We start from the raw sequence: 6,203 nt of genomic DNA, 5'->3' as shown, positions 1-6,203 counted from the left end.
TATGATCATGGCTGATCATCCGACTCAAAACCCTGTACGGGCTTTCTCTCCATACTCCTTGATCCCTTTAGCCACAAGGGCCATATCTAACTCCCTCTTAAATATAACCAATGAACCGGCCTCAACTGTTTCCTGTGGCAGAGAATTCCACAGATTCACCACTCTCTGTGTGAAGAAGTTTTTCCTCATATCGGTCTGAAAAGGCTTCCCCTTTATCCTTAAAGTCCTGGGTAGGTCTGTAGTCTAGTGTAATTTTCTTTTCTGTGTTGTTTTTACACAGCTCAGTATAGTTTTTGTATTGTTTCATGTAGCACCATGGTCCTGAAAAACGTTGTCTCGTTTTTACTGTGTACTGTACCAGCAGTTATGGTCGAAATGACAATAAAAAGTGACTAGACTTAACTTGAAAATGGCAATAAAAAGTAGTGAGATGTTCATGGGTTCAAAGTCCATTCAGAAATCTGATGGCAGAGGGGAAGAAGCTGTTCCTGAATTGCTGAATGTGTGCTTTCCGATGGTAGCAATGAGAAGAGGGCATGACCTGAGTAGGTGATGGGAGTTCTTAATGATGGATACCAACTTTATGGGGCATCACTTCTTGAAGATGTCCTGGATACTACAGAGACATGGAGTGATGGAGTGCCCGTGATGGAGCTCACAACTCTCTGCAGCTTACTTAGATCCTGTACGGTAGCCACCCCCATTCCCCCGCCATACCAGACGGTGATGCAGCCAGTTAGAATGCTCTCCACAGTACATCTGTAGAAGTTTGTGAGTATCTTTGGTGACATAGCAAATCCTCTCAGACTCTGAAGGAAATACAGCCACTCTCATGCCTTCTTTGTAGCTGCATCGATATGTTGGGTCCTGATTAGATCCTCTGAGATATTGACACACATTACTTGAAGTTGCTCACCTTTCCACTTCGGATCCTCCTATGAGGACTGGTGTGTGTTCCCTCATTTTACACTTTCTGAAGTCCACAATCAGTCCTTTGGCTTTTCTGATGTTGAGTGCAAGGTTGGTGCTGCCACACCAGTCATCTAGCTGATAAATCTCAATCCTATACACCCTCTTGTCACCATTTGAAATTCTGCGAACAATGGTTGTATCATCAGCAGATTTATAGATGGCATTTGTGCTGTGTCTAACTATGCAGTCATGGGTGTATAGAGAGTAGAGCAGTGGGCAAAGCACACAACCCTGAGGTGCACCTGTGTTGACTGTCAGCAAGGTGGAGATGTCATTTCTGATCCACACAGATTGTGGTCTTCCGAGACAATGATTGCAGGGTCACCAGGTGCTGCAGGGATCCTGGTAGCTCTAGTTTTATTCTCCCTTTCAAAGCGTGCACAAATAAGTTGGTCAGAAGTTCAAAACAGAAGCTGATGTTCATATAAAAAGAATAATTTGCAGACTTCTGGGACAGTTCAAAAGGGATTGCTGCAACAGGAGCTAACAATAATCTCCTGATACTTACATAAAATGGGGGAAATAGGAGGTATGCAAATTAATAGTAAAAGATCTTTAAAGTACAGAAAAAGGAAAAAAAAATCAAAGAACTGAGGTGAGGTAAATTGCAGGGGAGAGTAATTAATGAAGGCGTTGAAGGTAAAAGGAGGAGTCTGTAGGTATCACTATGAGTTTTGGAATACCTGGTCCAATTTAATGCTAAACCAACTTGCTGGCAAATACATAAGTTCTGCAAGACTTTAGGAAGTGGCAAAGTAAAGTTCACAGAAAACAATGCATGTTATTCATCCAAACAGAACTATGAATGAAATTAGTTTTATTTCAAGCCGTTTTATTTGTCAGACAAGATACTTCTTATTTACGTAAGTAGTGCACTGTTATTTTCGAGTAACTGCAATAACAAGAGCACCTTAGTTTCTGATGGACTCTGGATCATGGTGTCTGGACAGTGGGTGGAGGGAGCCTGATGCTTTTGCTGCTGCTTGTGAGTGGGAGGGGGAGGGGTTGCTTTGGGGTTCTGATGTTTCTGTCATTCACTCTTTTGGGGTTTTTTTCTGCTTTGTGGATGCCTGCAAAGTAATAATTTCAGGTTGTTTGCTGTATACATTCTCTGATATTAAATTCAACCATTGAATATAAGAGTGTTTCAGGGATGTTGAGGATCTACAATTACAATCTACCTCTGGATTAATGCATCGTATCATACACTAACCTAGTTCCTCTGTCTGTTATCTGTCTAGCTATAGTTTTCCAGCACCATCCCTTATTTCAAATGTCCACTATGCCTTTACATCTTTTTTTTCAATTTTATTCATACAGAAGGATATTTCTATAGAAGTGTAATGGAGAGCATATTGAGTGACTACACCACAGTCTGGTATGGAAACACCAAAGACCTTGAATGGAAAATCCTCCAAAAAGTAATGCATACGGCCCAGTCCATCACGGATAAAGCCTTCCTCACTACTGAGCTCATCTACATGAAATGCCATCACAGAAAAGCAGCATCCACCATCAGACCCCCACCACCCAATGTATGCTCTCTTCTCGCTGTCACCACCAAGAAGGTGGCACAGGAGCCTCAGGTCTCGCATCAGCAGGTTTGGGAACAGTTATTACTCCTCAGCCATCAGGCTCTTGAGCCAAAGGGGATAACTTGATTTAACTTCACTTGTTCTTTCATTGAAATCTTCCCACAAACAATGGACTTTCCTTCAGTGACTCTTCATTTCACTTTCTTGATATTTATTGCTTATTTATTTATTTATATATTTATTATTATTTCTTATTTCTCTTTCTTTTTATATTTGATCAGTTTATTGCCTTTTGCACAATGGTTGAAAAAATTCTATTATGGTTATTATTCTATGGATCTATTAAGTATGCCTGGAAGAGAAAGAATCTCAGGCTTTTATATGGTGACACATATGTACTTTAATAACAGACTAGCTTTGAATTTTGGGCATTTCGGATGAGGCCAGATTTATTGTCCATTCCAATTATCTCAAGATGGTGATAATATGATTGTTTGGAATGTTCAAAGTCGACTACCTGAGTGGTGGCAATGATAAGGAGGACCAGATTAGGGGGCTGGTTTCCTTTCTAAAGGAGACTAGTGTACCAGAACGGTTTTTAATGTTACCATTACTAAGACTGGAGACAACAACTTTCTCCAAATTTCAGGTTATTAACTGAATATAAATTTCATGGCTATCTGGGTGGGATTTTAACAACTGCTCTGTTGCAGCTTAAGAAGACAGAAAATAATTTGCTATTTGTTATTGTTGCATTCCAGAATGATATTTTGAACTTGGAACCAGTCAAGAGATGGCTTGGAGTGTTTTAATTAATCTAACTGGGTTGTGAAGTTATTTGCAGGGTATGGTAACCAGGAATTCTCCAGTGGGAGATCTTTCACAGAAGTTAATATTCCAAGTATTAGCATTAATGGTCACAATAGAAAAATGATAAATGTGAAATTAATAGTCACCTTGCCATGACTTACCAGATCAAGACAGTAATTTCAGCCGGGAAGCATGATGGTTGCTCTCATTTTGCAATACTAAATTTATTTTTTTTAATATATTGCTAATGGTGGCATATATTTTTGTATTGCATTGTACTATGGTTGAGGTGCTGCTACTGATTTTTACTGATTGCAGTCTGGTGGTTAGAAAGTTAAGGTTGTAGCTGCAGAGGGACATGTTGACTCCCAGGGTCCAGAGCTTACTAATGAGTTGCTTGAAATTGTAGTATTGAAGGTGGAGTTGAGTAAATTAAAAAATAGTCTGACATACTGCAAGTGTCTTTTTGGTCCAGATTCTCAAGAACTTAATTAGGCCAGGGAAACCGTGTCCATCATTGGCGTGTTTGCAGTGGGTTGAGATTGTCTGGAAGACTGGAGTTAGTGATTGCCATGAACCGCATCTCAAAGGACTTTATGATGGTAGATGTCAGAGCCACCGAGCACTCATTGTTAAGGCACATTATCTTCAATTTCCTAGATAATATTGATCTAGGATTAAAATTCATACTTATAAAAACATAGAAAATTTACAGCACAATACAGGCCCTTCAGCCCTCAAGGTTTTGCCAAACATGTCCCTACCCTAGAAATTACTAGGCTTACCTATAGCTCACTATTTTTCTAAGCTCCATGTACCTATTCAAAAGTCTCTTAAGACTATCATATCTGCCTCCACCACCTTTGCTGGCAGCCAATTCCATGCACTCACCACTCTGAGTAAAAAGTTTACCCCTGACATCTCCTCTGTACCTACTCCCCAGCACCTTAAACATGTGTCCTCTCCTGGCAACCATTTCAGCCCTGGGAAAAAGCCTCTGACTATCCACGTGATCAATGCCTCTCAATATCTTATACACCTCTATCAGGTCACCTCTCATCCTCCATCGCTCCAAGGTGAAAAGGCCGAGTTCACTCAATCTATCCACATAAGACATGCCCCCCAATCCAGGCAACATCCTTGTAAATCTTCTGTGCACCCTTTCTATGGCTTCCACATCCTTCCTGTAGTGAGGCGACCAAAACTGAGCACAGTACTCCAAGTGGGGTCTGACCAGGGTCCTATATAGCTGTAACATTATCTCTCAGCTCCTAAATTCAATTCCACGATTGATGAAGGCCAATAGACCGTACGCCTTCCTAACCACCGAGTCAACCTGCGCAGTTGCTTTGAGCGTCCTTTGGATTCAGACCCCAAGATCCCTCTGATCCTCCACACTGCCAAGAGTCTTACCATTTGTACTATATTCTGCCATCATATTTGACCTACCCAGATGAACCACTTCTCACTTATCAGGGTTGAACTCCATCTGCCACTTCTCAGCCCAGTTTTGCATCCTTTCAATGTCCCACTGTAACCTCTGACAGTCCTCCACACTATCCACAACACCTCCAACCTTAGTGTTACCAGCAAACTTGCTAACACATCCCTCCACTTCCTCATCCAGGTCATTTATAAAAATTGCAAAGAGAATGGGTCCCAAAACAGATCCCTGGGGCACACCACTGGTCACCAACCTCCATGCAGAATATGACACGTCTACAACCACTCTTTGCCTTCTGTGGGCAAGCTTGTTCTGGATCCACAAAGCAATGTCCCCTTGGATCCCATGCCTCCTTACTTTCTCAATAAGCCCTGCATGGGGTACCTTATCAAATGCCTTGCTGAAATCCATAAACACTCCATCTACTGCTCTACCTTCATCAATGTGTTTAGTCACATCCTCAAAATTCAATCAGGCTTGTAAGGCATGATCTGCCCTTGACAAAGTAGTAAGATCCCTAGATTTACTGCTACCGGTCTGGTAAAGAGAACAGCAAGAATTATTGATGTAGAAACTTCTCCAAGAATCTTTTAAATTATTATTAAAGTCATCAACTGTATAGAGCTCTGTTCTCTGAAATTTCTACTTCAAACGCCTCTGCTCCCAGAAGACAAACTATAAAACTTCAAATGAAAACAAACTGCTGAACACATTTGGTGAAGGGTCTCTGACTTGAAACATTGCTTTTGCAATCCCCTCCACAGATGGTTGCCTGAACTGCTTAGTAATTTCAGTATCTTTTGTTCTTATTTCATATTTCCAGCATTGGCAACATTTTGTAGTTTTTAGTAATGCCCATGAAAATTAACACATTGATAATATTTGTGATATATTTATTATCCATTTTTTCATTTCGACACCTATTCTTCTCTCTCATTTCTGAAGCTCTGGGTCAAAGTTTCTCTGTTAACGAATGCATCTATATTTCCTCAGGAGGCTAAAGAAATTTGGCATGACCCCTGTAACCCTCACCAATTTGTTATGATGCAGCATTAAAAGTATTCTATCCACATGCAACACAGTATGTGCTGTACTTTTCTGTGACTGTATGATTACGACAACTGTTCTACCCATTATCACAGAATTCTGGACACAGCTTTGCACACCATGAAAAACAACCTCCTCTCCATGGACTGTGTCAACACTTCTTGCTGTCTGAGTAAAAGAGCCATCATAATCAATGAGCCCATATACCCCAGATGTTCTCTTCCCTCTCATTGGGCAGAAGATACAAATGCATGAAAGCACATTCCACCAACCTCAAGGTCATCTTCTATCCCATTGTTATAAGGATATGTAAGGTTATATTGATTAGCCATCAGATGATCTACTTTGTTATGTCCTTGTACCTTATTGTCTCCCAGCACTACACTTTCTCTGTA

This window comes from Hypanus sabinus, chromosome 10 (genome assembly GCF_030144855.1).
Source record: "Hypanus sabinus isolate sHypSab1 chromosome 10, sHypSab1.hap1, whole genome shotgun sequence".
In the NCBI taxonomy this organism is placed as follows: Eukaryota; Metazoa; Chordata; class Chondrichthyes; order Myliobatiformes; family Dasyatidae; genus Hypanus; species Hypanus sabinus.
Note: the sequence above shows the minus strand (reverse complement) of the source record.